Source organism: Tursiops truncatus, chromosome 9 (genome assembly GCF_011762595.2).
Source record: "Tursiops truncatus isolate mTurTru1 chromosome 9, mTurTru1.mat.Y, whole genome shotgun sequence".
NCBI classification, from domain to species: Eukaryota; Metazoa; Chordata; class Mammalia; order Artiodactyla; family Delphinidae; genus Tursiops; species Tursiops truncatus.
This window is the reverse complement of record NC_047042.1, coordinates 3,421,333-3,432,219: the sequence shown is the minus strand read 5'-3', so window position 1 is coordinate 3,432,219 and position 10,887 is coordinate 3,421,333. Positions and strand designations below refer to the sequence as shown.

Here is a 10,887-nt window from a genome sequence, read left to right as displayed (position 1 = left end):
ACCACTCTCCATCAATAGGAATAAATTATGGAAATAAATATATCATGGCATATCCATTCAAAAGAAAAATCTTCATCCACCAATGATGATGAGGGAGACGTATTTATCCATATGAAGAGATGGCCAGAAGATTTAGTTGAGAGGAAAAAAAGAGAGTAAAAATCATCACATATAATAATAACATAGACCAATATATGTTGAGAGAGAAAATATCAGAAAGAACTTTATTAAAATGTTTACCTCTGGATAAGGATTGTTTTAATTTTCTTCTAATATTTAATGTTTTGAATTTTGCTTATAAGTAAAACAATAAATCAGTTTTCATTTTAGGGAGGAAAACTTACAATATGTATACAGAGCTCACAACAGCAAAATAATGGAAAAGAACAGGTCAACAGGTGATTTGAAATGTTGCCCACATTGGACTCTGCCAGCCTAACAGCCTGCAGTGCGCAAAGGCCTTTCAGTCCTGAGCAAACAGCAGTTACCACCGTCCCTCGTTTCATATTCTGTCCTGAAAAAGTCAACTTGTTCCCAGAGTATTTGGTTGTCAAATATTTTTTTGAGATTTGCAGCTTGGCAACCACTCCACTCAATGATTTGTTCCTTCACATTTCTTTTTTTTTTTCTTTAATTGAAGTATAGTTGATTTACAATTTTTTTTTAATTGAAGTATAGTTAGTTTCAGGTGACGGAACAGTGATTAAATTATATATATATTATTTTTCAGATTCTTTTCCCTTATAGTTTATTACAAAATATTGAGTATAGTTCCCTCTGCTATACAGTAGGTTCTTATTGGTTATCTATTTTATATATAGAGTAGTGTGTATATGTTAATCCCAAACTCCAATTTATCCCTCTCCCCTTTCCCCTCTGGTAACCATAAGTTTGTTTTCTATGTCTGTGAGTCTCTTTCTGTTTTGTAAATAAGTTCATTTCTATCTCAGTGTTTTTGCTTTTGTTTTTGTGTTTTTAGATTCCACATGTAAGCGATATCATTTCAACTGTGTCATATGACACATTCAAACACCTGGGCAGTGCTCCACTGTTTCCATATAGTAAGTTATGCCCACTGAAAGGAATAGATGGATTATGAGAAAGTACTTTTCAGGTAAGACAACAGAGTAGGTACAGTCTAATCCCTGCCCTTTCAGATAACCATCTGAAGTAACAGTATAAAAAAGATAGAAAATGCTCTTGGATGCTGGAAACCAGAGAGGTGTGACAGGACCCTAAGGAAATACAAGAAATTTCTGCTGTATACAGGCAGATGGGGTAGAAGCAAAGAAAGGAGAAAACAGCTCTCCAGGGAGGAAACAAATAGAGGCCAGAGCTGGAAGTGAGGATCCTGGGAGCACATCTGGACTCATGACCAGCTTCAAGAGCAGTCAGTCTGGGCTGCAGAAGAGTTGTCCACAAGTCATTCTGACAAGTGTACATGGAAATGGCTACATCACTACCTAACTTTGCAATGCCATACCAAAGCTGCAAAGGAAATGCACAGAAATGAAGATTCTGAACTGAAAATTAAATTTATGGTAAATTTAAACTTTTTCCTATCAATAAAGAATCTGGATAAAATCCATTTGAGTCCTTGTTTGAAGAGCATAGACTTTTTATTTAAAAGTATAATCTAGAATTATGCTTAAAAACAAAACAGCTATGAAATAAGGGGCAAGCTGGAGAAATTAATACAGAGATCTCTGTAGAATTTCTTTGAGGGAAACAAGAGGAAATGTGACAAACTCTGAATCCCATCTTCCATATCCTTCAGGGGCCTGTGGTGTATAGGAAACTATCAAAGACAGTCATGGAGATGAAGTAATCCCAGGTCAAGAAAGGCCAGTGGAAACAAAAAGCTACAGTTGCCGAATTTAAAAATGCAATGAGGGCAAGGAATATTCAACTGGATATTCAGAGGCTGAATTAGCAAAGTAGAACATGAGTGTAAGAAATTATCCCAAACCTTGGGATAAGGATCTAAAAATTTTAACATGTACATATATACATAAACAGGAAAAACAGAGCCAGAAAATCTATCCCCGATATAATAGCAAGCCAAGAAGTAGAGAAAAGGTAAAAAAGAAACAATAACCAAGGAAATAAGTGCCACTCTCCTGATCCAAAGCCTTTTAGGGATTTCCTTTCTTACTTAGAGAAAAATCCAGAGCCCTGGACCAGTGTACAGGCTTCCCCTGGGAGGTCCCTGGTTCCTCTGTGACACTTTCCCTCCCTTCCTCCCTTCCTCCATCACTGGCCTGGCTGTGGTTGCGCTTTCACTCCTGGAGCTCCCTGGGCCCTCCCTTCTGGGAGCTCTGCATGGTTGTGCCCTGACCCAAGACCTCACTTCCTCTCAGCTCCCTCAGACCCTCAGCCCTTGTTCCTGTACATCTCCTTGCTTCCTGGGGAACCTCCATCCCTCCTACCCAGTTCTGCATGTCCTCACAGCACTGCTCTCAGAGAACACACAATGGATTCATGTGTTTGCTTGTTCTGTGTCTCCTCTCAATCACCACACAGTCAGGTACAGATTTGCCCCCAAAGGCACATTAGGAAATGTCTGGAAACGTTTTTGGTGGACACAACTTGGGGGGAGAGGAGGTGTTACTGGCACCTACTTGGTGGGGACCAGAAAAGCTGCCAAACAGCCTGTAATCCACAGGACAGCCCCCCACAGAGAGCTATCCAGTCAAAAACGTTCACAGTGCTGGGGTTGAGAAGTCCTGCCCTAGGATAACTCGAGTTCTAGAAGTTAACAGGCACACAGGAAATACGGTTGAATTAATGGATGGAATGTTGCATGGATAGACAGATGGATGTGTGGAAGAATGAACTGAAGATAAATTTCCTGAGCTGAATATGGCCTATTCAGATTGAAAAAAGAGATCAAAGAAGAAATGTATTATTAATTTGAAATAATGGAGGGAAACGAATATGTATCCATAGATATCCTGGCACTATTAAATTCCAAGTTTTTAAATAATTACAGGCATTGAGGTAGGGAAAAAATTTACCAGTAGATAAACAGACAAATAAAAAAAAATTAAAATGAGTCTCAGATTCCTCCACAGCAGAGCTGCCAAAAGACAACTCATAGATGTCTACAGGTTTGCTGGGAAATGACCAGGAGAAATGCATTTTACTTCTGGTGAAGTGATGCCATGTGTGGCCATGTTGGTAGGGATAAAATGCTTTAACATTCCAAAAGAGCAACTTCTCAATGATGTGTTCTGGTTAAATGAGAAATAAGTCAAATCAAATAATTCAAGACTGGGAGACGTTGGCCCAGAAGATTGTTCCAGAGAAATAACTGTTAAGTAGAAAGTTGTATGTCTAAGCATTGTGAACATGTAATGAAACTTAATGCAAATGTAAAAAGTAACACTTGAATGGGAAAAATAGACAAAATCTGGAAAAAAAAACCCTGTATATGAGATTATAGCAATGAAACTGGGATTGAAATAATTTAAATATAAAAAGCATTACAAAAATCAGAAGAAAATATGGTTGTCAACAGATCTCAGGTAGGAAAACAGCATTCTAAATAACAACACAAACAAAAGAAGTAAAAAGGAAAGAAATGACAAACCGGATTAAACAAAATCTTAGGACTTATGTGAAAGTATATTTTGCAAGGACAAAAGGCAAATTACAAACTAGAAAATACACTAGCAGCATATGTTTTTGTGTGTGTCTGGGAGTATATCTTAGTATCCCTAAGCATTGGAAACAAAACCTCTTAAAAATAAATAAGAAAAAATATGAGTATCTCAGAAGAAAGTTGAACAGAGGAAATAAATGCACACATAAATGCAAACGGCCAATAAATATTCTTAAAATGTTCAACATCTACTACTAATAGTTATACTGTTCCCATAATATTTTTCCTGCGTAAGTGGAAACTTTTATAACAATTGCAATAATAATTATTCTCAGTACTGTGGAGTACAGGGCAATGGGTACTACCATACTCTTCCTATAAAAGTATAATTTAAGCAAACTGCCTGGAGGGCAATTAGGCAGCATGAGGAGAGAGCCTCAAAAAACAGCACACACTTTGATGAAGGAGTTTTATTTCAAGCAATTTGTCCTAAGGAATCAATCACAGATGTTTATTTAAAAAGATGCATGAGCAACGCTGTTCTCCTCAGCATAACTTATAATAGTGAAAAATTGGAAACAATCTAAATGGCTGTCAATAAGAAATTGGTTTTTAAAATATGGAACATATAAACTATGTTGAAATTCAAGAGAATGATCAGCAGTCATGTACAAGAATATCAGATGAAATGGGGAAATGACTGAGAGGACTAAGCTCAAAGTAATGTACAGTGTGACTGAATTTGGTTAAAATATGTGCAAATATCATAATAATTTTTATGTATAAAATATGTGCAAAGAAAAGGGCTGAAATTACATATAACATTATGTTATTAGAGATTCTCTAAGTCAACTTTGCACAAGAAAAGCAAAGTGGAGGACTTGCCCTGCCAAATGTTGATACATTTGAAGTCTTGGTAAAATAAACATATTTATTGGCACTCAAGAACAGTCTACAGGACAATGAATTGCGTGGAGATGCTAAAGATGGACTGATTTGTATACAAAAATTTAACAATTGATAAAGATGCCACTAGAATTAAACAGAAAGAATGTGGGTGGTTTAAGAAAATTGGTTCATTGAAGAAAAATAAGGATAGTTACCTACCTAAGGTCGTGTACACAAGTGGATCCTGGCTCTATTAAAGACCTCAATGTAAAACTAAATTTTCAAAGTTAATAGGAAATATTGTAGGAGAATATTTTTTCTGAATGAGAGAGGAAGAAGACTTATTAAGGAAAACTTCGACCGTATACACCATAACAAAGGACAGGGTGAATTTAACTATGAAATTTAATGAGTCCTCTTCATTTCTAACAGCTTTATTGAGGAGTAATTGATAGACAAAGAACTGTGCATATTTAATGTGTTCAATTCAGTGAGCTTGGACATGTGCAAATGCCCATGATACCATCACCACTATCAAGGTGATAGACACCCAACACCTCCCAGAATTCCCTGGTGTCCCTTTTTGTTTTGACATGAGATCTAGCGTCTTCACATATTTTGAAGTGCACAATACTGTACTGTTAACTACAGACACTGTAGTTAACACAGCAGTTCTCTAGAACTTACTTGTCTAGCACAATTGAAACTTCATACCGATTCAACAAATTTATGTAAAAAAGTCAAATTGGGAAGAAGATATTTGTACTGTCCAAATGAAAGGAATTAATCTCTTGAATAGGCAAGAAAATCTTCCAAATAATAAGAAAACAATTACTCTAATTTTTATTTTTTTTTATGCGGTATGCGGGCCTCTCACTGCTGTGGCCTCTCCCGTTGCAGAGCACAGGCTCCAGATGCACGCAGGCTCAGCGGCCATGGCTCATGGGCCCAGCCGTTCCACAGCATGTGAGATCTTCCCAGACCGGGGCACAAACCCGCGTCCCCTGCACTGGCAGGCGGACTCTTAACCACTGTGCCACCAGGGAAGCCCTATTACTCTAATTTTTAAAAGAATAAAGACTATGAAGATAATCACAGCTGGCTTTGTAAACTTAAAAGTCTATAAAAATGTGAAAAGATTGTTCAAAATCAAATAGTAATCAAAGAAATACAAATTACAGCAAAAAAAAATGACGTATCACTATACACAAAGTAGATCTGGAAAACATAGAAATCTGGAAAAGGCCAGTGTCAGCAGGAATGGAGTTAGGAGTATAGAAGCAAACCAATGTGCACTGCTGGGAGAAGGTATATTGCTGAAGACCTTCTATAAAAGAGTTTGGCAGCATTAAGTCAAGTCAAAAATACTTATAACATGATCTACAGAATGTTTTCTGCTGAGTTTAATTCCTAAATATATTCTCACACAAATGGATGAGAAAATAGGTAAGTAAAGTTGGGAGGGGCTTTACCAAGTTGCTAATTATAGTTACACAATTATACAAAATGTTGGGTGAAATTAATGGAGAAATATTCAGTTGCAATCCAAAGTACACTACTGTAGCAATATTTATAACTGACAGGAGAATTTAAGATAAAATGCATTTTGTATCAATACATAATGATAAAAGCTTAGTAGAATGGTTGGATAAACCATCGTAAACATGTGCATGTCGTATTATAGCATCAATGTATACAACAAAAGATTACAGAACTGCCAGGAGGAATTGACAAATTAACCTATCAGGAAAGATTCTAACACACCTCTTTAGTATTTTATAAGCCAAGCAAAGAAGCAAACAAAAAAAGCAGGATGCCATAGAAGATTAGAACATTAAAAAGTTTGATCTAATGGATATATTTAGAACATAGCACCAAGCAGTTAAGGAATACACATTTTGACATTGGTTCAAGATGGCAGAGTAGAGGGACATGCTCTCACTCCCTCTTTTGAGAACACTGGAATCACAACTGCTGAATAATCATCAACAGGAAGACACTGGAACTCACCAGAAAAGATACCCTACACACAAGGACAAAGGAGAAGCTGCAATGAGATGGTAGGAGGGGCGCTATCACAATAAAATCAAATCTCATGACTGCTGGGTGGGTGACTCACAAACTGCAGAACACTTATACCATAGAAGTCCACCCACTGGAGTGAAGGTTCTGAACCCCACATCAGGCTTTCCAACCTGGGAGTCTGGCAACAGGAGGAGGAAATCCTAGAGACTCAGACTTTGAAGTCTGGCAGGATTTGATTGCAGGACTTCGGCAGGACTGGGGGAAAAAGAGACTCCACTCTTGGAGGGAACACACAAAGTAGTGTGTGCAACGGGACCCAGGGGAAGGAGGAGTGACCCCATAGAAGACCGAACCAGACCTACCTGCTAGTGTTGGAGGGTCTCCTGCAGAGGCAGGGGGCAGCTGTGGCTCACCAAGGGACAAGGACACTGGCAACAGAAGTTCTGGGAAGTACTCCTTGGTGTGAGCCCTCCCAGAGTCCATCATTAGCCCCAACAAAGAGCCTGGGTAGGCTCCAGTGTTGAGTCATCTCAGGCCAAACAACCAACAGGGAGGAAACAAGCCCCACCCATCAGCAGACAAGTGGATTAAAGTTTTACTGAGCTCTGCCCACCAGAGCAACAGCCAGCTCTACCCACTACCAGTCCCTCCCATCAGGAAACTTGCACAGCCTCTTAGGTAACCTCATCCACCAGAGGGCAGACAGCAGAAACAAGAAGAACTACAAACCTGCAGCCTGTGGAACAAAAAACACATTCACAGAAAGATAGACAAGATGAAAAGGCAGAGGGCTATATACCAGATGAAGGAACAAGATAAAACCCCAGAAAACAACTAAATGAAATGGAGATAGGCAATCTTCCAGAAAAAGAATTCAGAAGAATGATAGTGAAGATGATCCAGGACCTCGGAAAAACAATGGAGGCAAAGATCGAGAAGATGCAAGAAATGTTTAACAAAGACCTAGAAGAACTAAAGAACAAATAAACACAGATGAACAATACAATAACTGAAATGAAAAATGCACTAGAAGAAATCAATAGCAGAATAACTGAGGCAGAACGGATAAGTGACCTGGAAGACAGAATGGTGGAATTCACTGCTGTGAAACAGAATAAAGAAAAGAGAATGAAAAGAAATGAAGACACCATAAGAGACCTCTGGGACAACATTAAATACAACAACATTCACATTATAGGGGTCCCAGAAGGAGAAGAGAAAGAGAAAGGATCTGAGAAAATATTTGAAGAGATTATACTAGAAAACTTCCCTAACATGGGAAAGGAAATAGCCACCCAAGTCCAGGAAGCACGGAGAGTCCCATACAGGATAAACCCAAGGAGAAACACGCTGAGACACATAGTAATCAAATTGGCAAAAATTAAAGGCAAAGAAAAATTATTGAAAGCAACAAGGGAAAAATGACAAATAACATACAAGTGAACTCCCATAAGGTTAACAACTGATTTCTCAGCAGAAACTCTGCTGAGAAGACAGAAGCGAGTGGCATGATATACTTAAAGTGATGAAAGGGAAGAACCTACAACCAAGATTACTCTATGCAGTAAGGATCTCATTCAGATTGAATGGAGAAATCAAAAGCTTTACAGACAAGTAAAAGCTAAGAGAGTTCAGCACCACCAAACCAGCTCTACAACAACTGCTAAAGGAACTTCTCCAAGTGGGAAACACAAGAGAAGAAAAGAACCTAAAAATAAAACCCAAAACAATTAAGAGAATGGTAATACACACACACATATCTATAATTACCGTAAACGTGAATGGATTAAATGCTTCAAGCAAAAGACAAAGTCTTGCTGAATGGATACAAAAACAAGACGCATATATATGCTGTCTACGAGAGACCCACTTCAGACCTAGGGACACATACAGACTGAAAGTGAGGGGATGGAAAAGATATTACATACAAATGGAAATCAAAGTAAAGCTGGAGTAGCAATACTCATATTAGATAAAATAGACCTTAAAATAAAGAATGTTACAAGAGATAAGGAAGGACAGTATGTAATGATGAAGGGATCAATCCAAGAAGAAGATATAACAATTATAACTATATATGCACCCAACATAGGAGCACCTCAATACATAAGGCAACTGCTAACAGCTCTAAAAGAGGAAATAGACAGTAACACAATAATAGTGGAGGACTTTAACACCTCACTTACACCAATGGACAGATCATCTAAACAGAAAATTAATAAGGAAACACAAGCACAAAATTACACAATAGACCAGATAGATTAAATTGATATTTATAGAACATTCCATCCAAAACAGCAGATTACACTTTCTTCTCAAGTGCACATGGAACATTCTCCAGGATAGATCACATCTTGGGTCACAAATCAAGCCTCAGTAAATTTAAGAAAATTGAAATCATATCAAGCATCTTTTCTGACCACAATGCTATGAGATTAGAAATCAATTACAGGGGAAATAAATGTAAAAAAACACAAACACATGGAGGCTAAACAATATGTTACTAAATAACCAAGAGTTCACTGAAGAAATCAAAGAGGAAATCAAAAAATACCTAGAGACAAATTACAACAAAAACACCACGATCCAAAAACCTAAGGGATGCAGCAAAAGCAGTTTTAAGAGGGAAGTTAATAGCAAAATAAGCCTACCTCAAGAAAAAAGAAAAATCTCAAATAAACAATCTAACCTTACACCTAAAGGAACTAGAGAAAGAAGAACAAACAAAACCCAAAGTTAGCAGAAGGAAAGAAATCATAAACATCAGAGAAGGAATAAATGAAATGGAAACAAAGAAAACAATAGCAAAGATCAATAAAACTAAAAGTTGGTTCTCAAGAAGATAAACAAAATTGATAAACTGTTAGCCAGACTCATCAAGAAAAAGAGGGAGAGGACTCAAATCAATAAAATTAGAAATGAAAAAGAAGAAGTTACAACAGACACTGCAGAAATACAAAGCATCCTAAGAGACTCCTACAAGCAACTCTATGCCAATAAAATGGACAACCTGGAAGAAATGGACAAATTCTTAGAAAGGTATAACCTTCCAAGATTGAACCAGGAAGAAATAGAAAATATGAACAGACCAATCACAAGTAATGAAATTGAAACTGTGATTAAAAATTTTCCAACAGGTAGATGCCACGGAGCCCACTGCCACCACTTCTGAGCAGAAGATGGCTGTGCCTCCCACGTATGCTGATCTTGGCAAATCTGCCAGGGATGTCTTTACAAAGGGCTATGGGTTTGGCTTAATAAAACTTGATTTGAAAACAAAATCTGAGAATGGACTGGAATTTACAAGCTCAGGTTCAGCCAACACCGAAACCACCAAAGCGACGGGCAGTCTGGAAACCAAGTACAGATGGACCGAATATGGTCTGACGTTTACGGAGAAATGGAACGCTGACAACACACTAGGCACGGAGATTACTGTGGAAGATCAGCTTGCACGTGGCCTGAAGCTGACCTTCGATTCATCCTTCTCACCGAACACTGGGGAAAATAATGCTAAAATCAAGACAGGGTACAAGCGGGAACATATCAACCTGGGCTGTAACATGGATTTCAACATTGCCAGGCCTTCCATCTGGGGTGCTCTGGTGCTGGGTTATGAGGGCTGGCTGGCTGGCTACCAGATGAATTTTGAGACCACAAACTCTCGAGTGACCCAGAGCAACTTTTCAGTTGGCTACAAGACTGATGAGTTCCAGCTTACACTAATGTAAATGATGAGACAGAGTTTGGTGGCTCCATTTATCAGAAGGTGAATAAGAAGTTGGAGACTGCTGTTAATCTGGCCTGGACAGCAGGAAACAGTAACACTCACTTTGGAATAGCAGCCAAGTACCAGATCGACCCTGACGCCTGCTTCTCAGCTAAAGTGAACAACTCCAGCCTGATACGGTTAGGATATACTCAGACCCTAAAGCCAGGTATCAAACTGACACTGTCAGCTCTGCTGGATGGCAAGAATGTCAACACTGGTGGCCACAAGCTTGGTCTAGGACTGGAGTTTCAAGCATAAATGAATACTGTACAATTGTTTAATTTTAAACCATTGTGCAGCATAGCTACCTTCAGAATTTAGTGTACCTTTTAATGTTGTTTGTCTGGGATGCGAGTATCACTAAATATCATGTTAGATTTCCAGGTTAAAGATGATTCAGCTTTAGGGTGTTACTCTTTCAGTGGTACAGAAGAAACCCAATTTCAAAAAATGTCCTTTCAGCTGTAGACTTGAGGGGGAGCTTGCTGGCCCCTCTAGAGATGTCAGGTTTCTTTTTTACCTAGAAACGGCTGCAAGTGGAAGTTGATAATTTGCAGGCACTTTGCAATTTGTAAATTCGTATTGAGTAAATGAATGA

The 10,887-nt window shown here is 38.3% G+C and overlaps 1 pseudogene; it reads left to right on the top strand.

Annotated features, from left to right (window-relative positions):
- Positions 1-9,695: 9,695 nt before the first annotated feature.
- On the top strand, positions 9,696-10,554 carry LOC117313528 (non-selective voltage-gated ion channel VDAC1 pseudogene; annotated as a pseudogene).
- The last annotated feature ends 333 nt before the right edge of the window (positions 10,555-10,887 follow it).